Source organism: Ambystoma mexicanum, chromosome 9 (genome assembly GCF_040938575.1).
Source record: "Ambystoma mexicanum isolate Mex_15411 chromosome 9, UKY_AmexF1_1, whole genome shotgun sequence".
Classification (NCBI taxonomy): domain Eukaryota; kingdom Metazoa; phylum Chordata; class Amphibia; order Caudata; family Ambystomatidae; genus Ambystoma; species Ambystoma mexicanum.
In genome coordinates, this window is record NC_090931.1 from 814,714,720 (window position 1) to 814,741,831 (window position 27,112).

The window sequence follows — 27,112 nt, forward strand, 5'->3', positions numbered from 1 at the left end:
CATTCTAAGCATAGGGACTTTGTACTACGACCTAGCCCACAGCAAGGGCATACCATGGAGCGCTTGTGAGCATGTCTGTTGGCATCTAGCGGGGGTCTGCCCTGGAACCAACACTGCTGGCAGGCACTCCCAGATCCTGAGTGTGGGTTTTGAAACATTGCTGAAGGACTGGGTGCCTTTCCTTGCCACTGGGCACTCTTGCTATGCAGAGCGTGTGGGCCACCAGATCAGGGGAGGCACCTTGCCAGGCAGATCGGAGAGCTGTGATGGATGGTGGTGCAGGGTAGGCAGCCGGTTTTGATGATTGATCGTGCACGGGCGCCAGCATAGGGACGCAGAGATATGGTCTATTTGTCCTTTGCAGTGTAGGCCTGAGATGAGGAGGCAGCCGCTACATGCGGCACTTTGTCAAGCACTGTTCGCCAGTCAACTACAGCTTTCAGAAAGTGTGCGGTGTCTTGTTTCTGTTATGGCGGTAAAGGTTCTTTTTTCTGTTTTGCACTTTGAAGGTGTTAGCACGTGCTCGCCTTGGAAGCGAGACGACGCGCAGCAACACGGTATGCAGTGATTTAAACGAATAGAAAATAACGAATAACATTAATATCTAAACATTTATTAGAAAAAATACAGATTTTATTTAAAATATATATGGGGTGGAGTGAGGGGTTAACATGGGTGGGGAGGGGTTTCAGGTGGGATTATAAATGAAGAGAAACGAAGGATCGAGGGGGGGTCCAAATAAATAAAATAATTACATTCTGTATTTTTTCCGTTCTACATTTTTAGATATGAATGTTATTCGTTATTTCCTATTCATTAAAATCACATGGTTCGATCCCTGGGTCCGCGTTAGAAACCTCTGGGTATTAAACGCGTTATAAATAACCTATCATTCATTGTCGAAATCTTTAACGGATGTAAACATGATGGGTCTGATTTACTTTTTCAATGGGATTGCGCCATTGTGAAACGTTTTGTAAATCAGGGCCAATGTGTGTCGTGCCAGAGTGACACACTCGTGTGCATACACTTGCATAGGCACTTTATGAAGGTTTGCTGTGTAGCTTGACTTGTGCAATGATAACTATGAGCGTTTGTGCAGCAGCATGGACGGTTCCTTTCCCTTGGTATTGGATCGTTCATCTTGCGAATGCAAATGGCCTTGGGTGCTGGCAGGGCCTGTTAATATGTGTCAGGGCTCGTGGGGGGTCATTTTAACATGATGTTTGGGGGCCCCATTGCCAGCAGCTTGGAAGACAGTCTGAGGCCCCTGGATGAGGGAGAGCGGGCAGTGCTTACATTATAATGTCGAGAAAGGAACGCAGAGGGGGCATTAATAGCTGCAGATTATCACGGGACAGGCAGCCAGCAGGGAGCTGAAACACCACATCTCCACTGAGAAGCTATTAAACGTTCTTTCTCAGCAGGGGGCCAATTCACACGAACCAGAGTAAAAATGCAACGAGGTGACAATAACATTGCTGGATACTGAAAGAGGCCAAAGGGAGGTGACGGCCTGTGGGCACCAGAAAAGGCAGCCTTCAAAGTCCACGCTGCAACATGCACAATTAAAGCTCTGTATTAAAGAAATATGTTGCTGAAAAATGTGAAACGCCCTAATGCTGTCTTTGGGTGCTGGACAATGGAGCAGAAACCCACCGTCCGCAGTAGGTCTTTGTTAGTTGTTGGATCTCAGAAGAGAAGGACGGTCACTGATTCCTAAGGAGAAAGCCCTGCACCTGGCACTTGTGCAGTGTTGAGGTGGGCAGATCTGCTTAACAGATGAGATTCATGTGCCCTCGCCACCCATGCCACGCAGATGTTCACAGTCTGCAATACATCCATTGCAGATTCAAGACTGTGGGGCTCATTACACGTATGGCGGTGCATGAAAAAATGAGCGGTAACGGAATTACAGATACTTTTCCAGCACCGCTATTCTAAGAGTATAGCCCTGGAGTGGGGGATTTAGCTCTAGCATCATACTGGAGGTAAATCCTCACAATTTCCGCTGTAAAATTGCCCGAATTACCACAACAGTATTTCCGCCAGTGGTAATTCCGCCAAAAATGTCCCATAGAGTCCAATGGGGATTAACTCTGCCACTCTTAATTCCGCCGAACCAAATGGCAGTAACAGTAATTCCGTTTGGTGGTATTCCTCCAGATTTACCACCGGAATACCACCGAACTTGTAATGAGGCCCATGTGTTTGTTATCCTTTACCCTCATCTTCAGCAACTGATGATGGGGAGTGGCAGTGGACCCTTATGGCTCCAATCGCTCAAGGAAGTCGGAGCCATCAACTCGTGACAGCCAAAAAGCACTGATGAGACAGCATGCTCACTGGTGAACACCTAACCGTTGGGGGCTCGTTTCTCCAAGGAAGGCATCATTCATCTGTCAGTATCAATGAGAATAAAGGCCATCCATGTTGTGACGTAGATGGGTAACGAGGGCCGATGCCCCTTCTTCCAATCCTCCCTCAGGCGTCTGGTTGGGCTGTTCACCTGCATCCCATTCTTGTGGTGCACGTGGCAGCATGGGCGAAGGTCTTGGTAGTAGTGCCCAGACAATGCACAGGTAAGTAGGATGCCTGAGCGTAGGCCCAAAATGTGAAGCAACTTAGAAGGTGAGAATTTACATATCAAATGTTTTCAACTAATCCAGAGGGAGGCCAAATTCAGGAACAAATCCCTGGGGTGTCTGTGTGGGCATGTCCACGTGATAATGTTGCCTGGAAAAGTCACCAGGTAGTCAACTTTTTTTTCCTGACCCCTAAAATACTTTCCCCAAATATTCTAGGAGGGGTATGATTTTATATTATAAAATCCAATCCTGGAATATTTGGGGAAAGTGTTTGATTTTACTGAGGGTGCATTTTTTGGGAAATGTCGCCCCTGCCCAGGCGACGTTATCATTGGACACCAGACATGGTACATGAGCAAGGAGGGAAAGGTACAGGACATGCAAGTGAAAGGTGGACAAAGGTGTAAGGAATTGCAAAGGCCAGAAGGCGTGGCGGCCTAGGAGTCTGTTCATAGGGTGGTCTTATTGACGTCATAGAGGTCGCCGAAAGGTGGGCGTGGTTGCTGTCCTGAGAGACCACTGATGGAGCTGATGAAGAACTGTCCAGGGATACTAAGGAAAGTCACAAAGCAATTCCCGAATAACTGCGGGAGGAAAGAAGGTACTGCAGATGGAGTAAGTGTCCCAACAACAGACACTAAGGGCCTGATTCACATGGGACTGCCTGCGCCATTGTAAAACGCTTCTCTGAATCCGGCCCTAAGTCTGTGCTGAGTGAAAGAGGTGGTTTGTAAATGATTTGGGAGTTTTTTTCTGGAAAAGGTTTTTGCCCAAGTAAATTTGACCAATGATAGACCCCGGGTTTTTCTTTTGGGAACTGGGGAGATGTGCAGCACTGACCTGCTGGTGGCCTCCACAAAAAATCATCAACATAGAAGGGTAGCAAGCACAGGCAGCTCGTTCATTGTGGGCGGTGCGGCACAGCCCCACCTGTCCCTGATCCTGCCATGGCGTGCTGATATTATTCACCTTAAGGAAGGGACTCAGGAAGCCCTTTCCTTAAACGGAATAACGTAAACTGCGCAATTAGAAGTGCAGAGTACAGTCTGCGCATGTGCAGGAGTGCACAGTCTGTGCGCCCCACAAACACATGAGCATGGTTCACTGTGCCATGTGAAAGACCGGAGAAATGCAGGAACGCTTTATGGCCAGTTGGGCGCTGAATTCAGCAGCCCCACACACTTGCAGGCTGCTGTCCCGCCCAAGAAGAAGAAAATCTCGCAAAGAGCGAGACGAGACTTCAACAAAAACATTGGGCCTCATTACACGGTAGGCGGTAACCATGGCGCTATTAGCTCCATGGTTGCCGCCGGTACTGTACCGAGTCCGCCTTGGTGGATGGCGGAATTACCGCCCTACTCCAAGGTGAGCGGGGGCGGTAATTCCCCATTCACCAAGGCCCTTCCCCATTCCCATTTTTGCCCCATAGGGCATAATGGGAATGGGGAAGGTGCTAATTACGGTACCGCAAATTGCGGTACCGTAATTAGCTCCGAGGTCCCTTTGCGGGTCCCGTCCTTAACGCCTGGAAAAACCAGGCGTTAAGGGAGGACCCGCAAAGGGACCTCGTAGTAAGGCGTTAAGGGTATACCGGTACCGATGCCCTTACCGGTACCGGTAAACCCTTACCGCCTACCGTGTAATGAGGCCCATTGTCTCGGGAGGATAGCACAGGGGCAACATGCTCGCCTTGGAAGCAAGGCGACACGGAGCAATACAGGTTTGATCCGCGCAAAGAAACCTCTGGGTATTGAGCGCATTTTAAAGGATCTATGTGATTATGCTGACTTTTTTTTAACCCTTTACACCCCCCACAACCTCCCCCCATATTAATATTATATATCCTATAACCCCCCCACATATATATGGGGTGTAAGGGGGGGTAAAAAAAAAGTCGCCATTTTCGGCCGTCGGAATTGTCAGGTCAACATTTTGGTACGATTCAGTTTTAAATAACCTATCATATCAAAAACAATCAAATTAACTTCTCTTTGTCAAAAAACACGGTTTTTTTAGGGATATCATTTGAGAGTGGGGGTAGAGAAGAGAATGGCCATGTGCTATTCCTTTTCGGGTGACTCCTTACTTAGCAGTGACTTTGTTCAGCACAGACCGGGTCATGTCACGTGCTGCATTAAACTGGTCGGCTGTGGCGAATTCGGGTTATTGCACACCTTCAAAGACGTAGCTCTGGGCTAGAAGAGCCACCTGGTGCAAGAAAAAAACACAGGCACAACTCTACACAGTTAACCTGCCTACACAGGCTGAGACAGATTGGCTGGTTTTGCAATCGAAATAGAATTGTGGACTGAGACAGATTGGCTGGTTATGCAATCGAAATGGAATTGTGGACATGGGCGGACTGGTGCATAACACTGTTTCGGGCACCAATAAAAAAGTGGCCCACGGTTGCAAATGGCTACTCATTCCTTTTGTGACACTGTTTGAATAGTACCGAAGGGGGATTTGTTTTGAGAAAATGTGAAGCAAACTGCATTTTAAAGAATTTTTATTCAGCAAGACTGATCAAAACTGCTAACCGCATAGTGAAGTAACTCATCACACTGGCCCACTTTGACCAAAAAAACGGTCCCACACCAGCCTTCTGCATTTTTGGTTCGGGCATTGCCTTGTTGACCTCTAGGCCAGTCCGAGCCCGATTGTGGAAGTAAAAGGAAATGCTGCCCTCGTTGAGAAAACGTATTATGCAGGCTCTGGGCAGCAGACAGATGCACAGCCTCGAAATCAGTCGGATTTTATTGGCCTTGAATCTGGCTGCAATCTGCTGGTGCCAGTAAATCCCCAGGGCAAGTAGAGGCCATTCCAGAAGAAATCACTTGAACCTCTACCCTCCAGGAAAACATGAGAAGGCACCAAAGGAAATGACATGGAATGTAAGACGATACCATGCGGTGTGCCAATGCGATTCGTCGGGTGCTCAGTGGAATCGGCATCGGCACCGAGCTTTGGGTGGTACTAGAGGAGACAGTGTGCAGAGCAGTGGCCAGCAGGTTGACACACGACAACCCTTAGTATTACCTATCTCCATTTTCAAGTATTGGTGTAATTGTATTCTATGGTGCCTGTGTTGAAGTCATTGGTGGTAGGATAGAAGATCCCTGTGTCAAGGGATCAAGCAGTACTGTATAGAGCAGTCTTTCTTTGCTTTTAGTCTCTGAAACTTTCTTGGTTATCCGAGGTGGTGGGAAGGAAAAGAATGATTCTTTTTTTTGGTCAGGCGGGTTGCACCAATGAAACGTTTCGAAAAAGTAATAACTGATCAGATAGCGAGGGGAGCCTCCACTGTTTTGAAGGTTACAAGCTATGCCAGTTAGTGCAGCTATTTAGTCCAATGTTTCTAAATTGTGAACCTGTATCTCCTCAGCATTATTATACAAATGCCCCTCTTTTTTAACTCTCTAATGTTGGGAGGAATATTTCTGCTGCTACAGACTGGGGCACTTTGGTTTCACATGTTTTTATAAAACTCCCAATCCTTTGTCTACCCACATTCTTTAGTAAAATCTGTCACTTTTACCCAATTTAAAGGGACTCATTTTGGCAACATGAGACAGTTGGCGGGCAGGAATTGTAACCTATGTTTTGTTTGTACAAGCATATCTATGCTGCAGTCACATTTTCCACTGAGCCATCTTGTTTGCTTCATAGACTTAGCCCGCAGGCGGAAACAGTTTTTTTGCTGCAGGCACACTACCCCCTGAGCTATTTTACTCAGTGTATGGAATTTTCTGGAACTCCACAACAGTTATAATAATCCACTTAATCATATTACTTGGATGGGAATTGGTGGATTGGAACCTGTAACTTTCAGGTTACTCACACAGGTCATCAGCAAATCAATAAGCCCCTAAAGAAAATACCATATTCCAATAGCGACGTTGTAAACTATTGTTCCAGCTCAGCGGCTTTCAAATGCAAAATACAGGGAACATCAGAGATGTCCCATTGCAAACTAAAAATATTGAAAGCTTTGCTTCAGCTCACCCGTCCCCAGCAGACCTCGAGATTAAAGTCTGTCCAGCACGTGAAGGGTTCAGACTTTGCACTTTCACACCCCTGCTCTTTTTGCAGTCAATCAAATAAAGTGAGAGCAGCATTTGTTTACCGATTCTTTTAAAGGATGAACATGGCATGCCTGAATGTTTCCAGGCACAGTGCAAGCAGTACTTCATGTATTTTGTAGGGGGAACTATTCGGCTGCAAGTGAAAATGAATTACCTATGAGGCCAAAGCCGAATATCTAATTTTCAGCCGCAAATACTTACTTGAAGCCGAATTTTGGTACACCCCTAATTCTAGGAGTTGTAATCTTGTGTCACTTCAATTGAAGGCACTGAAGTAAAAGCTGGACTGGAATAGTGTGCCCCTGTGACTTGGAGTCATCTGATAATCCGATGCATGCTGCACCTTTCATAACTAAGTGGCGTGGCTGATTCAAGAGGCCGTGTTACACAGAAGTTTGACTTCTAACTACTTTCTTTCTTTTACTCATCAATGTATGAATGGGATAAAACCTATAGGTTTGAAGGGATTTATCTGCAACTACAAGGGACAGTCTTCTCCCAGAACAGTCAAAACCAATGGTATTTGAACTGGAGAGCTGTCCTTGTCCGCTTCCAGGTATCTCACAGCTCTAACCCGAAGCCCCCAGTAGGCCAGCTTTCCTGTTCCTCATACAATTCTTGAGACCTGGTCATGACTTTGACTTCATCAAAGGGGCAATTGTTGGGGGAAGCCACTTTCGGTTCGCTCCAGGATAATTGTGTAATCAAGGAAGCCATACAAAGTATCACAGGCTTTTAAAAGCTTCCCATTGGTTGGGTGCCTGCAGGTATTCGCTTTGCAGTGGCCCCCACTTCCGGGTCTCATCACTAGAACGAGGCAGACAAGACCATTGGGCTGAGGTAATGGGGCTTTTTCGCCACCCTATACCAAGTGCTGGACCTTTCATGAAGGGACCTATTCACTTCTAGAACTGTCATGGGAATGACAACGTTCAGATGATAACCGGTGTCTGGCACTGCCGGCCATTACCGTACCAAATGCCTCGCAATTAACACATTTCTTTTGTTACCAGCCGCTTTATTATTATGTGTGAAAATGGGACATTTCCAATTGAAAAACCTCACAAAGATCCAGTAACTTACAACATGTGTGTCTACTTCCAAGACAATTAAAGAGCTTGGACAGTATGTGCCTAAGTGCCCAAATTGTAGATTGCTTAAGCACTGAAGTCATGATTTTGACACAATATGTGTGCTCATGGACAAGTAATGTAATCTCACTGTGACTTCAGTGCAAAACTGGATTCCTGATAGGTGATTAAGTTCACACTATTCGAGCAATTACTCCCTTACAATGGGGCAGATGTAGTGATTTACTGAAAACATTGTGTCTCCTTGTGCTCTCATGTTGGGTCCCCTGAGGTCATCAACTTGAAGTGAGTTATTTTTGCACAAACTCCCTTTTAAAGATGTGTTCATGTGCCTGATGTCTACCAGCTTGACATGCAAAAAACATTGCTTTTGTGTACATAGTCAAATGTTCTTAACACCATTCATAACAGCGAACTGAACCTTTGTAACAATCTATACCCAGGTGACCTTACTACAGAATGGGAGTCATTAAAACTTTGTCGGTGTGGAATTAACGTGACGGTATTACCATATACCGGCACGTTTCCGCAAAAGCAAAGTAAACGTTTGTGGGTGGGGTGGAGGAATTACCTCCAGCTAATAGCTGGAGGCAATTCTGCCACCCTACTAGCAAACAATAGCCAGTATTACCAGCAAATCCCCCATGGAGTTCTATGGCACTCCATGGAATGGGGATTTACCACCCTTATCAGCACTCATAATCCTTTGGTAATTTCGCCAGACTAAGTGCCAGTAACAGTATTACCATTTGATGGTATCCTGGCGAATTTACTGACAGGATATCAGCAAAGTTGGAATGACCCCAATATCTTTTAGTATCTGTCTCAAAGTGCTCAAAATACATAAGTGAGAAACAGGACATTTTTTTCAGGTTAGCATTAATTTGCATTCTGTGTCTTGTAATCTACCATTCGGGATGTGTAAAATAAACCTGCAATGATATTCTTTTGTGTGGCTTAACCTGTTTCTGTACGAATGTACCCAAGACCTGATTCACAGAGTGTTTCCCTATGGGATTGCACCATTATAAAACGCTTCTGTGAATCAGGCCCTTAGTGTCACGTTGCTTTACTATGCAATGTGTGTGTTTTGCAAGTAGACTCCATAAAATACGATTATTGTAGACCTTGTAAGCCAAAACTTAAACGAAATAGAGCTTGGATGGTATATGGTGAAGTGCCCGAATTGTACCTTGGGTTAAAATCACGGCTTTCATGCTTAACCAAAATCTGCCCTCCTGGGCAAGTAATGTAATCTCACTGGGACTTCAGTGTAAACATTGGAGTCCTTAAAGGTGATCAAATTCACACTATTCGAAAAACGACTCTACTACAGTGGGGCAGATTTCATGATTGGAGGAGAAACGATGTGCCTCCTCGTGCTCTCCTGTGAGGGCCCCAGAGGTTATCACCTGGAACCACGTTATTGTTGCACCAACGCTCCCCAGTCCCAGATCACTTCGTGGAGAGTTGTGTTGTTGTATCTGTGGTGGGTTAGTGGGGTGTTTATGGACATTAGTATACACACCTGTCTTTGGGTGGTGTGCATTCCTTTGTGCAACTTGTTTAGCTTTGGTATTGGAGCTGTGTGTCAAGGAGATAAAATGACGGAGGTGGTTACGGTTACCATACCTTGCCCAACAGACCACTCAGTAACAACTGAGGACTGGAAACATGACAGTTTGGCACATTCATTTATTTAGAGCCATTATTTCTCCAGCTTTTATGCCTTGTCATGCCATGTTATTTAATGCTTGACCAAGTGGTGCTACATCCGGTGACCTATGACAGGGCACAGTTTCTAGTCAGTTGCCCCGGGACCATCCTTCTGACTGCCCACTGACACCTCAAAGACACCCCAATCTCAAAGCACCTCTCAGTCTTACTCAGAAGTGTGTAGTACAATGCAGCTGGGCATGCACCATAAACTAGCAAGCAACAAAACCAACCACACACCGCATCGCAACAACAGAATTACCAAACCTACAGGTATCATTCCAAATGATGTGCATTTTGCCTTTACATTCTATTGAGTATTTAGGAAATGTCCCTGCTCCAATGTGTATTAAAATGCACCGTTGGTTGCACTAGTTTCCACAAACATTCCTTGGGGTAAGGGCGCCCTCTACAAGTTGGTTCACTCTCCCACCATTTGAAGTGTTAGCCCTCCCTGAAATGTCGGACTAGTTGCCCCCTTACTGCAACTTGCTACACACTGCCGTTATTCACGTTCCAACAGTGACTGGCTTCAAGACTGCCCTTAAGACAAAGGATTCCTCCCCCTTTTGGGGAGGAAGGATAGCTCCAGTGGCGTTGGGTGGTCGGGAATAAGGGGGGGTAGAACGGGACATGTTACTGCATGTTGGCCATTCCAAAGGCTGGAAAGGGTAGGCCATCGCTTATGGGAGGAATTCCGGAAAAGTGCCTTTTCCTAGAAGAGTAGTGTAGTGTCCTACCTTCATTTCCACGGCATGCTCAGAGGAAGAGTCCTCTGTCTATGACGGACAAAGTGGGCTGCGCCCCATGCGGTGTGGGAGGCGGGGTTACCGCGCTTGGCGCGGCAGTCGTATATAGAATAAAGAAGAGTAAAGACGCACCGCCGCTGTCTCTGTGTATTTCTGTGCGCCGGCTCTTAATGACTTATATTCACTCCTATTGCAAGCCCGCATGCCGGTCTACACCTATAACAATGGCGACGAGGACTTCATAATCGAGCGCCGGAACACGCAGGAAAATCCCGACAGCCGTCTGCTCGAGACCCCGGGATCCTCGCTCACTGCTCCGAAGCCGCTCGCAATCCATGCGGCCCTGATTGATTCGGACTCAAGTAAGCGTCAACTTACATACGGCCATCCCTACCAGCGTGAAGTCACGTCACGCGCGCCGCGTATTACACGCGGTACTCGGCGAAAAGGTCCCTCATATGCTGCGGAGTGAATGCTAAACCATCGTCAAGCCTAGCTCGCGCGCACTCGCATCGCGCTCCACTGCCAGTCTGAATTAAGCCCATGTTCAGGCCCCGCACGTGCGAAGTCGTCGTGCTCTGCCCTATCACGCTACCTCACCAGCAGAAAGAGCCAACCGTGTTTTATAAACCCCCCATAGCACGTGGGTGCTGAAAATCACACAACAAGGCCTCACATCTTTCGCCTGCACGCGCACATCAAAGTCAAGGCACCACCGCCATATAAAGAAAACATGTCTGCAGACAACCCGGACAGTGGCAGCCTGAGCCCCTCCTCCAGTTCCACGCCCCGGCAAGCCACCCACAGAGAAGATTATGGATCGGAATCCCTACAACTACTGGCTGTGCCGCCTTTTGACATGTCAGACACAAGCAGCCTTGCTCCCAGATGGGCCAGATGGCTCAAAGAATTACATGTCTACATAGATGCGTCAGGGGTAAGGGAGGAGCGTCGACTCAGAGGAATCTTACTCCACTCTCTAGGACCAGTAGTACGAGACATCGTCTTTGAAATGCCTGAATCCACCACAGACACCTTCCAAGATATTATTAATGCTTTGAATGCTTATTTCGCGCCTCTGCGAAACGTCGACTACGAACGCCATATTTTCCACACCTCCACACAGGATAGCAGCGAAAACATGGACAATTTTGTAATGCGCCTCAGAAAAAGAGCGAAATATTGTGACTTCGACAGATATTCAACAGAAGAAGCGATAAAATCCCAAACCATTGCCGGATGTGCATCGCAAGAGTTCAGGAAGAAATTGTTGCAGAAGAGCAGGACACTAGAAGAAATACTACAACTTGCTCGAGCGGATGCCGCTCTCATGCAACAGACAGAATCACTGGACAACATCAAAATCACCCAGTCCAATTCCATGGCATCAATATGCCCCATCAGAACCTCCAAAGAAGCACCACGTCCCACGGAACAAAAGAAATGCTACAGGTGTGGCTTCAAATATCCTCATGTTGGTCCATGTCCAGCCATTGGACACAACTGTGACAAGTGCGGAGGTGAAAACCATTTCCAATCTGTATGCAGAAACATAAATTTCTATACATCTACTGAAGTGCACCGGGACACAAGGAGGTCAGACCGACGTCCAGCAAGAGAAAGCCCGAGAGCTCGCAGAAGACAGTCACCTACAACATCTAGACGACCATCTCAAAGTTCATCCCGTGACACACCACGGGAAGGGAGAAGGCAGGAAGAAAAAAGAGAATACAGGAGCAGGAGACACTCCAGACAGAAGATCAGACAGCTAGAAAGCTCGCCTCGCAGAAGATGCGACCCCCAGTCATCCTCATCCAGCGGGGACAGGAAAAGGGGATATGTGCATGCAATTGGAAACAGCATAGCCACAGAATACAGTCCCACGTTGCTACTACAATTGAATGGACAAAACAGAGAATTTCTGATCGACACAGGGGCAACGGTTAATGTCATCAATGATGAGACCTACAAAAGACTCAACCTCAAGAAGGCACTGAAGGAATCAGACACACTGATATATTCTTATGGCTCAAACACGCCTCTCAACTGCCAAGGAATGTTCATGGCACACTGTCAGTACAAAGACAAGAGTCAAAAGATCAAAATATACGTCATAAAAGGAGAAGTACCAGGCGGCAGCATTTTGAGTTTCAAATCTGCGATTCAAATGGGACTCATCCAAATCATGTATCAACTAATGTCAGCTTACACTACTAACCCCAAAGACATGATAAAACAAATGTTTCCCGCCCTGTTCAGAGGACTAGGTAAACTAAAGGACAAACAAGTAAAACTACACATCAATCCTCAAATAACCCCGACAGCACAGCACTACAGAGGCATACCCCTAAACATACAAAGACACGTAGAGGACGAGATTCAGTCACTATTGCAGCAGGACATCATAGAACCAGCATCAGGACCAACCCCCTGGGTATCCCCCATCGTACCCGTACCGAAGAAAGACAACAAGGACAGCATTCGCATATGCGTGGACATGAGGGCCCCTAATGTAGCCATAGAGCGGGAAAGACATCTGGCTCCAAGAATGACCGATATGATGCATTTACTGCACGGATCCAAGGTATTCTCTAAGCTAGACCTAAACAAGGGATACCATCAGTTAGAACTACACCCTACCTCGAGGTATATTACCACCTTCTCAACCCATGTAGGTCTGTTCAGATACAAAAGACTCAGCTTTGGAGTATCTTCAGCTGCCGAAATATTTCAAAATGAAATACACCAAGTGATAAAACACATTCCCAACTGTCTAAATTACTCGGACGATATCTTGATTTTCGGCGTCACACAAGAAAGCCATGATGACACCCTGAGGAGAGTCTGCATGGCACTGGAGAACGCCCATCTCACACTCAACCCGGACAAATGTGAAATCAGCAAATCCACGCTCAAATTCTTCGGACACATTTTCTCAAAGGATGGCCTAAAGCCAGACCCGGAAAAGGTGCAAGCCCTTGTTGAGACACCCACACCCACGTCAGCTTCAGCAGTACGCTCCTTTCTGGGAATGGCGAGCTACTGCACCCGATATATACAAGATTTCGCCTCAGTAAGCACGCCCCTTCGACTCCTAACTGGGAAAAATCAGGAATTCCAATGGTCGAATGCGTGCGAGGAAGCATTTCAAGAAATCAAGAAAAGAATCGCAACGGCCTCCTGCATGGCCTATTACGACCCTGACTATGACACGGAACTCACAGTAGATGCGAGCCCAGTAGGGTTAGGAGCCATCCTAGCACAATCCAGACGTGGTGCACCACCGGACTCCCCAAGAAGAATTGTAGCCTATGCCAGCCGCAGCCTCTCCAAGACAGAATGTGCATACTCCCAACCCGAAAAGGAGAGCTTAGCGGTAGTATGGGCATGTGAACACTATCACCTCTTTCTCTATGGCCGCCCATTCACCATAATAACAGATCACCAGGCCCTCACCACCATCTATGGGAAACCGACTGCGAGAATGCCACCACGAATCGCCAGATGGGGTTTAAGGTTACAAGAATATTCATTCAAGATAATACATCGTCCAGGCAAGGACAACAATCCAGCCGACTTCCTATCACGATACCCGCTCCCAGCCCATGATGAACGTCAATCACACAAAGCCAATCAATACCTAAGGTACTTGATCAGCAGTGCACTACCTAAATGCATCACCACAACACAACTGCTGGAAGAGACACAAAAGGATGGATTACTCCAGATGGTACAAATTTGTCTTAAATCAAACCAATGGCAGGTCAAAACAAAAGGAGCATCCGCTCTGTCCACGGACGAAGAACAGCATTTCCGTACTTTTAAACTAGTCCGTCATACACTATCCACATCACCGGAAGGACTACTACTAAAGGAAAACAAAATAGTCATCCCAAGAACCCTGCAAGACCAGGTACTAGACATCGCCCATGACGGACACAGAGGAATAGTGTCGACCAAGAGGCAACTGAGGACCAAGGTATGGTTCCCGTCAATAGATGAGCGAGTAGAACAGCTACTACGGAAATGTTTAGCATGTCAGGCGGTGGCACCGCGCACATTTCCGGAGCCACTCAAAACCTCGGAGATGCCACTACAAGTGTGGGACGAAGTAGCTGTAGATATGTTTGGGCCACTAGCGAATGGCAAATACGTACTAGTGATCATTGACGAAATGTCACGGTTCCCAGAAGTACATCTGGTTCATTCAACCAGCGCACAGTCCATCATACCCGCGCTGGACAAAACATTCGCCGATTACGGCATACCATCCAGAGTCAAATCGGACAATGGACCTCCTTTCACGAGCCATGACTTTGCCATGTTCGCAGAACATCTAGGTTTTCAACACCACAAAGTAACTCCACTATGGCCCCAAGCAAATGGCATGGTAGAACGTTTCATGGGAAACCTCAAACGCACACTACAAATCTGCTCCATCACAAATGGATCGTTCATGCAAGCCATCTGCACCTTACTACGAGAGTATCGGAACACTCCGCACAGCTCAACTGGTGAATGCCCATCAATGTTAATGTTCGGACGCGTCATCAAGACACGACTTCCCCACCATGTACACAAGAGGGATGAGTCCACACACACAAAGAGGGCCAGAGGCAAAGACCAAGAAAGCAAGGACAAGACGAAAGCGTACACGGACGCCCGAAGACATGCCCGACCCACCACCATCTGCATCGGCGACCAAGTACTAGTACGACAAAAGCAAGTCACGAAAGACATGCCAGCCTTCAAGCCAGACCCCATGAGAGTGACCCACATCCAAGGGTCGATGATAACAGCCGCCAGCCCCTCTGGCACAATCACAAGAAACTCATCCTTCTTCAAGACTTTCAATGGCACGGACACCACGGCCAACACATCAACAACATCAAGCAGTGACTCCTCAGACACAGACTCTACCTATCAGGAAGAGGAAAGGGACGCAGATGACAGTGGCAGTGAAAGCGACAGCACACTGGTAAAGTCAGTTCCACCGCTGCGTAGCCCATCCAGGAGGGTCGTTCGCAGACCCATTAGATGGATCGAAGAGTCCAACTAAACACCATCTAAGTGTTTGCTTAAGTAGGGGGAAGATGTAGTGTCCTACCTTCATTTCCACGGCATGCTCAGAGGAAGAGTCCTCTGTCTATGACGGACAAAGTGGGCTGCGCCCCATGCGGTGTGGGAGGCGGGGTTACCGCGCTTGGCGCGGCAGTCGTATATAGAATAAAGAAGAGTAAAGACGCACCGCCGCTGTCTCTGTGTATTTCTGTGCGCCGGCTCTTAATGACTTATATTCACTCCTATTGCAAGCCCGCATGCCGGTCTACACCTATAACAAGTAGAATTGTTTTCTTACAGATGCAAAACAGGGAAAGCGTTCGATGGCCATATGCCTGGGTGTGTACCATAGCAAGGGCAACGTTTAGCTGACAGGGCTAAAATACTGTTAGGTCAAGCAGTGGACCTCTTGTGGAAGGCCCCGAGTGTTTGGTCACGAAGGTGGGTGGGGCTGTGCGGCCAATGAGTGCGGGCTGTGAATTTTAGGGTGCAAACCATTACCGTATCAATAGACCACAGTTGGTTAGTGTGCTTGTAAGGCAAAGTGGTCAGAACGTGTTCATTATAAGTTAAAATCTGCTTGAAATAAAACAACTTGTAACTGAAAAAGGACAACGTGCAATCTCTACAATAGAACGCCCAGTCCACTATTTGTAACTCTTTTAGTGATGTAGCATCCAGCTAACTTCCAGGGCTATACCCAGCTCACTAGTCTCTACTCACAGGGATCTAGCGCCTAGCTCACTAGTCTCTACTCACAGGGATCTAGTGCCTAGCTCACTAGTCTCTACTCACAGGGATCTAGCGCCCAGCTCACTAGTCTCTACTCACAGGGATCTAGCGCCCAGCTCACTAGTCTCTACTCACAGGGATCTAGCGCCCAGCTCACTAGTCTCTACTCACAGGGATCTAGCGCCCAGCTCACTAGTCTCTACTCACAGGGATCTAGTGCCTAGCTCACTAGTCTCTACTCACAGGGATCTAGCGCCCAGCTCACTAGTCTCTACTCACAGGGATCTAGCGCCCAGCTCACTAGTCTCTACTCACAGGGATCTAGCGCCCAGCTCACTAGTCTCTACTCACAGGGATCTAGCGCCCAGCTCACTAGTCTCTACTCACAGGGATCTAGTGCCTCGCTCACTAGTCTCTACTCACAGGGATCTAGTGCCTAGCTCACTAGTCTCTACTCACAGGGATCTAGCGCCCAGCTCACTAGTCTCTACTCACAGGGATCTAGCGCCCAGCTCACTAGTCTCTACTCACAGGGATCTAGCGCCCAGCTCACTAGTCTCTACTCACAGGGATCTAGTGCCTAGCTCACTAGTCTCAGCTCGCAGGGATCTAGTGCCTAGCTCACTAGTCTCTACTCACAGGGATCTAGCGCCCAGCTCACTAGTCTCTACTCACAGGGATCTAGCGCCTAGCTCACTAGTCTCTACTCACAGGGATCTAGCGCCCAGCTCACTAGTCTCTACTCACAGGGATCTAGCGCCCAGCTCACTAGTCTCTACTCACAGGGATCTAGTGCCTAGCTCACTAGTCTCTACTCACAGGGATCTAGTGCCTAGCTCACTAGTCTCTACTCACAGGGATCTAGCGCCCAGCTCACTAGTCTCTACTCACAGGGATCTAGCGCCCAGCTCACTAGTCTCTACTCACAGGGAACTAGCGCCCAGCTCACTAGTCTCTACTCACAGGGATCTAGTGCCTAGCTCACTAGTCGCAGCTCGCAGGGATCTAGTGCCTAGCTCACTAGTCTCTACTCACAGGGATCTAGCGCCCAGCTCACTAGTCTCTACTCACAGGGATCTAGCGCCTAGCTCACTAGTCTCTACTCACAGGGATCTAGCGCCCAGCTCACTAGTCTCTACTCACAGGGATCTAGCGCCCAGCTCACTAGTCTCTACTCACAGGGATCTAGCGCCTAGCTCACTAGTCTCTACTCACAGGGATCTAGTGCCTAGCTCACTAGTCTCAGCTCCCAGGGATCTAGTGCCTAGCTCACTTGTCTCAGCTCCCAGGGATCTAGTGCCTAGCTCACTTGTCTCAGCTCCCAGGGATCTAGCGCCCAGCTCACTAGTGTCTACTCACTGGGATCTAGCGCCCAGCTCACTAGTCTCTACTCACAGGGATCTAGCGCCCAGCTCACTAGTCTCTACTCACAGGGATCTAGTGCCTAGCTCACTAGTCTCTACTCACAGGGATCTAGTGACTAGCTCACTAGTCTCAGCTCCCAGGGATCTAGTGCCTAGCTCACTTGTCTCAGCTCCCAGGGATCTAGTGCCTAGCTCACTAGTCTCTACTCACAGGGATCTAGTGCCTAGCTCACTAGTCTCTACTCACAGGGATCTAGTGCCTAGCTCACTAGTCTCTACTCACAGGGATCTAGTGCCTAGCTCACTAGTCTCAGCTCCCAGGGATCTAGTGCCTAGCTCACTTGTCTCAGCTCCCAGGGATCTAGCGCCCAGCTCACTTGTCTCTACTCACAGGGATCTAGCGCCCAGCTCACTAGTCTCAGCACCCATGGATCTAGTGCCTAGCTCACTTGTCTCAGCTCCCAGGGATCTAGTGCCTAGCTCACTTGTCTCAGCTCCCAGGGATCTAGCGCCCAGCTCACTTGTCTCTACTCACAGGGATCTAGCGCCCAGTTCACTTGTCTCAGCACCCAGGGATCTAGCGCCCAGCTCACTTGTGTCAGCTGCCAGGGATCTAGCGCCCAGCTCACTTGTCTCAGCACCCATGGATCTAGTACCTAGTTCACTTGTTTCAGCTCCCAGGGATCTAGCTTCCAGCTCACTTGTCGCAGCACACAGGGATCTAGCACCCAGCTCACTTGTCTCAGCACCCAGGGATATAGCGCCCAACTCACTTGTCTCAGCTGCCAGGGATCTAGCGCCCAGCTCACTTGTCTCGGCTCCCAGGGATCTAGGGCCCAGCTCACTTATCTCAGCTCCCAGGGATCTAGAGCCCAGCTCACTTGTCTTCGCACCCAGGGATCTAGCGCCCAGCTCACTTGTCTCAGAACCCATGGATCTAGAGCCTAGCTCACTTGTCTCAGCTCCGAGGGATCTAGTGCCCAGCTCACTTGTCTCAGCACCCATGGATCTAGCGCCCAGCTCACTTGTCTCTAATCACTGAGATCTAGCGCCCAGCTCACTTGTCTCAGCTCCCAGGTTTCTAGCACCTAACTCACTTGTCTCTGTTCACAGGGATCTACCGCCCAGCTGACTTGTCTCTGCTCACAGGGTTCAAACACCCAGCTCACTTGTCTCTACTCACCGGGATGTAGCACCCAGCTCACTTGTCTCAGCACCCATGGATCTAGCGCCCAGCTTACTTTTCTCAGCACCCATGGATCTAGCGCCCAGTTCACTTGTCTCTGCTCACAGGGATCTAGCGCCCAGCTCACTTGTCTCTTCTTACAGGGATCTAGCGCCCAGTTCACTTGTCTCAGCTCCCAGGGATCTAGCGCCCAGCTCACTTGTCTCAGCACCCATGGATCTAGCGCCCAGCTCACTTGTCTCTAATCACTGGGATCTAGCGCCCAGGTCACTTGTCTCTAATCACTGGGATCTAGCACCCAGCTCACTTGTCTCTACTCACAGGGATCTAGCGCTTAGCTCACTTCTCTCTGCTCACATGGATATAGGACCCAGGCATATTGTGCCCGGTTCACTATCATGGATGTGAAACCGTGACGTAAGACTCTGCCACGGGCCTGTTGTTCTTCTCTGGAGAGTCAGTTGAAGTTCACATTTGATGAAAGATTGAAGCCTGACTGGGCGGCTCCAGACTAAACACCGATTGGTATTTAGTTGTGCTGGGCCCAGGGGATCAGTAATGAGATTACAGTCCCCTTGTGAAGCACATGTGATTTATAGCAGTTCCAGAGAGGTTTGGGCATCAGGCTACGTCGCCTTCACCAAAGTAGGGAGAGAGAAAGCGCGCAGGCAAAATACAGCAAGAAACGTTCAGCTTCACAGAGAAAGCGCGGGCATGTGTATGGCGTAGAATGTATCCAACGGGCTTAGTAGAGGCCTTCCCGAAGAAGCAAGTCTTTAGTGATTTCTAATAAGGGATAATCTAGTGGGCGGAAGGTAATGGTGTGTTATTGCCTGGGTGCTGCTAGTCTGTACACCTGACCCCGTGAAGCCAGGGTGGACCTATGGGCAGATAATAAATATCAGAGAAGCTTAGGGCTCTTCCTTGCACTGGCAAGGCTGGGTTATGTATGGTGCTGGATACGCTTATCGGTATCCTAGCACTAAGTGCTGGAAATGGACAAAGTGCACTGGGGATATTCCCCCCCCACCGCCACCTCTTTGCATGTGGGGGAAGCAGTAGTAGGTGGGGGGTGAATGGTCAGTGGTGTGGGCGGGACTGAGGTGTGGAGCAAGGTGTTCAAATATGTGGGTGCCCTGAGCATAGAATGCTGCCTGCTTTGCATAAAAATAAAGTGCATTTTGGGAACATAAGAATGATCACCAATTTATTATAGATGTCTGTAATAGTAATTCAAACGTGCATTCCTTCTGAGCATGCAATGCACACTGCGTATGGTGCTCATTTCATCTCTCAGAATAGTCACCATGACAGTAAAATGGGTGCAAAGCATGAGATATACATGCAGCTTTCGTCCGTTTCATTGCTCGAGTTTGGGCTGTCCTGGTGTGCAAAGGACATAGCTCTGTTTGTTTTGTTCTGGCCCAATTCCTTCACTGTAAACACACGTGCTCTCATTGCCCCACTCAATGGTATTCCTGTTAACTGGCTCCCAAGGATCGACAGCTCAGTCAAACCCCCCGGGGCATTAACTGTGTGACTTGGAAGGAGCATAAAGGCATCTGTGGAAGGCATGCACGTGATAAGCTATATTGAGAGAGCACACCACACCGTGCATGATCAGCCAGGTTGCAACAGGTGGCCTTCAGTTATTTAAAATGAACTCTGAATTGAGCATTGATCCAATGCTATTCCCTGGAGATGTGTGTTACATATATGTGAACATACTATTGCAGTTCTTTTATTTTTCTTTGGATTTTGGGACTTGTGGAAATCCAGGACTGCAGGTCACACAGTGCAGGGAAAACACCAGTCCTGCGCTGGGATCTCCTAAATGGAATGGGGCATGTTGGCATTGCACGTGTCTGCATCGCGCCAGGTCAGTAGTGCAGAACATGTGAAGCAGAAGCATTTCGGAAGCAGGAATGTGCAGTAAGCCCCTTTCTTGTAGCAAGGGTAGTGAGAAGGGAGCACTGTATCCGATAATCAGTGCACAACATGATGAGCTCACTCCTCATCCAGCAAGAACACACCTGCTGGCCCTGCAGGCACCTACCTACAAGCATCTCAATTATTTGGAGCTCGCACTTGTTCCTTCTACTCTTCATCAGCGCTGCTAATGTTCTATCAGGTGCCCAGTGCTGGGGGGACCGGTAAAAGGATTCCTATGAACAGTTACCATTTCTAGAGCACAAACCATGGTGGTACTGTTGCCAAACAGAACACTATTGCTTGTTTCATCATCAGAAGGTATAGGATTGTATCACCAACTGCAGGATTCAGAACTGCGACTTGAAGCCAGGGACACATACAATCTGGGGGGGACAGGGGACACCTTAGCGAGTTTTCTACAGACACAAACGAACCACAAATATTTTTTGGCAGCTTTATGTTAATCAGCTTTACTAGCTTATTATGCCGAGTAATCTGTCCGCTTTCCTGTGCGAGGTTCGACTGCTGCAAGTAATCGAAAATCAGCTCTGGTTTCACTTTCTTCAGGCACATGAGTTTCACTGTTTCACTTCAAAGTTCCTTTTTGAACTAAAGACATATGAGGCACAATGTTACGATGCACACAGCATATTTATCTGGTACATGCACATTGCAGTTACTAGCTTTCCATCACCTGACACTTGCCTAGCAATGCAATGGGCACAAGAGATGAAGCGCCAGGCTCTTGTTAACATCTCTGGCTCTAGAAACAAAGGGCCTGAAGCGTTTTACAATGGAGGAACCCCATCAAAAAAACACTTTGTAAATCAGGCCCAAAGAGTGCTGAATAATATAGGATGGTAGGTAACACATACTAGTCTATTTGAGAATCCCACGACTGTAGGGAGTAGGTCTCCTGGCAATGGCACATTTAGCATCATGCTACAGACGGTACTGAAACCTGGTCAATTTGCACAATGCTCGGAATATAGCAACCACTGGGGACGTTAACAGGTGAGCTCCTCCAAGTCACTGTTACCAAAAAGAAAGGAACCTGTGTGTGACGATGTAATATGCGGCCAAAAAGATCATTTTTTCTATTTGTATTTCCCACTGCGGCCTCTGCATGTATACCGCAAAAGAACCAAACATTACCCTGATGGGCTCTCCTACTCAAAAACGTTAACTCACTGCGACCCCTTACACCGCTCTGTGAATGGAAATGGATTCAAATACCTGACCTAGGTTTGCCGGAATTTCCACGTATCTTGCCAAATTAGTCTCAGTTAAAGCACCTCAGTGAGGTGCGATTTTTTAATTGAGTTAGGCTCTGTAGGTTAAATACTTACCAAGGTTTTAAAGTTATAATTCCAGAAAGAGAAAGAAGGAACACTGTGAGATGATTTACTGGCCACCTTATGTGCCAGGCGTGGAGTGATGTGTACACAATCTGGCAACGACTGCCAGATAATTCATTTAAAAAAATGTAGATTCATGTAGTGACTCATTTCAGCGATGCACAATGGAATGATCACACACTAAAAAACACTTCTATGAAATGCATTTTGTAATTCCTACATTTTCAGGTATCAAAGGAAGAATATGCAAAGGTAGGAAGTGAATTTCTTTTTTTTTACAAAAACGCAGATGATGTTGACATTTTCTTCGGAAGTGCTGCAGCCTGCAGAATCCAAAGAGTGGGGTTCCGAATATAAACGCACGCCCCCAGAAAACCTTTCAAGAGTCCACACAGTAACGGCGGTTCTAGCGTTTAAACAGCACTTTATAATCACAAGCGCTAGAATTACTGCACTCGCATGTCAGACAATATATAAAAATGTATACAGAAAGCACATTAATCTTGCGTATATTTGAGTGCTCTGATGCACCCCATTGTGACAAGTGGCAAAGGGGTGAAGAAAATGCTGGAGTTGCCAAAGGGAGATTCCTCTTGGAACAGTGTTTCTTTTTGGGGATGGGGTGGTTTCTCAATTAAGAAACATTTCAGAGTCAATCGCTAGAAAGTTTGGCTGATAAAATGAACCCACCCGTGTCCCGAACACTCACCCGCTTCAGTCCTGGACTTAAGTTTTACAAAGGAATGGGATTAGCTGCTAACATCTATACGCATATACACACTCCTAGAGATGGTTCGTTCTGTATGGCGCAATCGCAAAGCATGCAGTTCCGAGAGGATCCTGCTTGCAGCAAGGGCAGTCTCAGCACAATTTGAAGTCCCTTCCAGGGGAGATGCAGTCGACTACAGACTGTAAACTAAAATGAGGACAGACTGGAAGCTGGAAAAACCTCGCTGCGGAGCTTCCTTGAGGAAATACATGGAAAATGTAATCCCGAAAACCCAAGTTAGGCATTTAGAAGTTAGCAGCAAGAATACATAATCTAGTCTGTCTTTAGCTTTTAAAAGTTTATATAGGCATGAACACACCAATGCTCTATCTGCTTATTCTGTGCGGTCAATTTGGGGATTGCACGGGGGTACGAGCGTTCTCCTTTTCAGCCACCAATAAAACGGGGGCTGAGATTATAGCGAAACAGAGGTATTGTCCTTCTGACAGTGCTGTCCGTTTAACCCAGCTAGTACCTCACACACTAATGTAGCAAATTAAGTTTTTGTCCCCCCACACTAGTACTAACCTTTAGCTTGTCTCGGTCTCAGACTCAGTCTGAGTCTTGCTAAATCAGATAAACTCGACTCAAGAGAGCAATCTGCAGCCACTGCCCGCCAGCAACCACTTGAATTTTCGATTGCTGTAAATATAAGCACAGCCTGACTCTGACTAAGCACAGACACATGTTCCTGCCTGCCCTTGCTCTCTGCCTCCTTGTCGAATGTCAATGATGACAGGTCAGTCAGCAGCAGACTGAGGACACAGCCGGGCTGCGCTGCCGTGCACTGCGCAGGGCACGTGCAGTCTGTTCCCCGGCGGGGGCGGTGCCCGAGTGAGCAGAACTGGTGTCATTTACATGGTGGTAACTATCTCCAGCCAGGAACAGGCTCGGACTGGACTATAGGGCAATAGGCTAATGGCCAAACCAAAAACACAAAACACTGGTGGGGCCAGTATTTTTGGTCAAACTGGGCCACATTTTTGGCCAATTTATGCCAGTTTGATGAGTTAATTCGCTCTGCGGTTAGTAGTTTTGACCAATGTTGCTGAATAAATATTCTTTAAAATGCACAATTTGCATCACATTGTATCCAACAAAAAAAACCTTGGTTACTATTCAAACAGTGTCACAAAAAGAATAAATAGCCGTTTGCAACTATGGGCCACTTTTTGCATTGGTGCCTGAGACAAGTTTATGTCCTAGTCCGACCTTGGCCAGGAATATGCAGCAGCAATGACAGTGCCCAAGTCACACCTCAGAGATTTTGGGGGGGATAAATGCCATCATATCACCCTCCTTAGAATTGTGGGGGGATGTGTCCCTCCTATCCCCCCCATGTCCTATGCCCATGCTTGAAGCCTACACAGACCCCTATGAAGTGAAAATTGGTGCAGCGGGTGGCAGGAGAGAGGAAGAAAGAGCGAAATGCCATTAAATGTGGAGAGAAGGCTGCCGAGCGCACGGGCCTTGCACTAGCTCCACATAGCCTAAAACAGGTCTGACAGTGGGCTGAATGATGGATGCACTGTGAGATGCTGCTGTGGGCGCAACAGTAATGGCTACCCTCAAAAGTAAAACCACTCCCTCTCCTCTTAATCTCGTCCATTTGGCGAGCAGGGAATGAGTTCCTCAACAAATGTTTTTCATAACTTGATCCAGTGGTGGCAAGAACCTAACTCTCAGGTCATTATTGATGCACGTCTTTCACAAGGCCCTCTACCACACACAGGCTCTCATTTCTCCACCCCCCTTATGATGGGGCTGGATATGCAGCATGCATTTGAATGGACTGCCCTACATTCATGCGCTGCAGAAGATCTGGACAAGTAGGCAAGGAAATTCCCCGGATCTGTTCTGAAAGACACTCCAGCACATTGGTCCACAGCTGCCTGGCAGGGGGATTCTTCTTTATGAATACATTTTTTTTTTTAAGATAGGGTCTTAGCAGGCCCTACATATGTCACCAGTATACTCTAATAAAACTACAGATAATGAAATGCATCCCAATGGAATGAATAGCTGTAACTGTTTTTAAAATAATGCCAGAAAAGGCCTTAAATGCAAATTTCAGGAGTATCTCTCTCTTGTATTCTCCTCAAGACATTGAGGCTTAGATTTGCTTCCCCTTGAAGGTTTTGGGTAAGAATTAGAATCGCCTTTAGGGATGGTAGGTGTTGCAGGTCTCTAAGAATACTTGGTGTCAGTTTGGGTCCAGTGGTGAGTGCAAGCACAGCGAGCTGGCATGATGCTGTACCTAGGCAGGTTGAGGGTTCAAGACTAAGACTGCTCAGGCTCTGCACTAAGGGGCACTCAATGCAATAACAGGCGGTACTGCAAGACGCATTCTCAAAACAATGTGGAATGATGGGTGCTCTAGAGGGTTAAGGGTAGACCCTTGCACACAGGAGGGTTATTTAAGTGTGTCCCATAGGACAGTCATTCATTTCAGTGCCGCAAAACAGTGCTTAATTTCTGGAACACATATGCAGACATCTCAGGATCAGGGGAATCTCTCAACAAAGCACTGTCTATCAGGTGGACGGGCTAAACTGGACTTGTGTGTGGGCAAGCAGCAGAGTCTCCTCAGGATTAGATGTGGAATATTCATGCTCCAGATTAGGCATTTGGCAACTCAACATTGAAAGAAGCCTGTTCTCCCTCTTCCAACAAAAAAGGGGAGTAGGTCAGAGCCACTATGGGTCGATGCGACAGTGGGTTTTGTGAGAAACCAAAGGGTGTTTCACCTACTAGTCCCAGGGGATCTCTCTCTCAGGTGGCCAGGGCACGCCCATCACCTTTGGATCCAGACCCTGGGGGTTGACCAGTGCGGGAGGATCACCTGGGTAAGGGGTCTTTGGGGAGTGGAGGTGTGACAGCCAACAGTGAGATGCAGTATTCCCCCTTTTTTGTACACCTAACCCATTCTATTTTTTAGGATTATCCAATATCCCAACTTCCCCTCCCTTTCTACACAAATACTGGGCTGAGGAAGAGGGCGACAGAGTAACAAGACTAACTCTTATACATCACACTGGACATGTCGCTCTAATGGGGTTAGGCAGAGTCAGGCACTTGCCTTTAAGTGCATACATCTGATACCAATTAGCTCTCCTCACACGGATAAAAGGCGAAACATAGAGACACACTCTGAGCAAGGTGGGACACGAGTTAGAGCAGAACTTCTGGGGTGAAGGCAAAGCTGCTGGAGCAGAGCGAGAGACCAAGGAGACGAGAGCAGTGCGTACAGAACCCGAGGAGTTCCCTACAGGAGGCCTTTGCCTCCAAAAGGCTGCGAAAAACACATGGAGAAGGCCAAATCCCAAAGCACAGGGCTGCATTGTGTTCCAGGAACGTCAGGGACCCTCGCGGGTTAACGGCACAGTTGGGGAGGTGACCTTGACTTGAGAATTGGAAAACTGTAAAGACAAGAAAGAAACTAACGCAGCCGTTGAGTAGGCAAGCGACCTGAGAGACTGGTGTGTGTTAAAGAAAGATTGAAGTTGCAACATTATATCGCAAGTGAAGGCTGCACCTGTGAAGCTGAGATGCCAAGAAAGGGAGACCTGTGAATGAACTTTCAAGTAAGGACAGCTGTGAAACCAGCGATACTGAGTAACGGGGTGGTCTGGCGAAAGGAAGTTGCCCACTCGAAAGTCTCTGTGAAAGGTGAATTGTTTGAAGTGATAACGTGAATGAACTGTAAAAACAAAGTATTCAAAATTAACCCTGAGAGAAGGGGAACAGTAAAAAGCTGAAAGATGAACTTTGAATCGAAATGGTCCTGCGGAGGTCTGTAGGAAAAGCCACGCTCATTCAAAAGTCTTCTACATCTGTAAACGGTTTCAGCCCGAATGAGGGAGAATCTAAGTTTAATAAGTTTGGGGAAGGGAGCGAAGTATTGTTGAACTTTTTGTTTTGAAGAGGTCCTAGCCTGACTGAGGGGAACCGGTGTGAACTTTGTGCTGAACGTTGCTTGGAAGACTGGAAAGAGAGACTTTAACGTGGAAAGCTAGGCGGGCCTCGTTCTACGTTTTGAACTGTTTTTTTGTTAAAAACCCGAGCCAGAGTGTGTCATCCTGCCTATGGGGACCACCTTACTCTGTGCTGTCTAACATGGGGAGGAGTGCTGATTCAGCAACATTTATTCTTTATATTTGAACACTGATTTTCCTTTACATGCATATCTCCTTTATACACTTTTTTGTACAAGAGATAGGGCAGGCGTTAGGTTTTGTTAGTATAGGCCATTTTGATTTGACGGACTCAACTAGGACTGTTTTATTTATTATTTGATGGTTGAGATTACTCCCATCCTAGTTATAGGGCAAAGTAGGAGTTTTTCCAAACTCAAACTTTAATACAGGTTTTAAAAATTGTACCTTTTGTGTCAGTGTCATACTTGTGATACCATGCCACCCCTGCAGTTACCGGCCAAGAGTCATCTAAGGTATGATGTAACTTGGCATATCCCCCAGAGC

General features: G+C 47.5%; 1 protein-coding gene across 1 annotated transcript in view; it reads right to left on the reverse strand.

The window, feature by feature from the left end:
- PLCL1 (phospholipase C like 1 (inactive)) overlaps positions 1-27,112 on the reverse strand; it is a 1,260,670-nt gene that overhangs the window by 521,093 nt on the left and 712,465 nt on the right. The window lies entirely within an intron of this gene.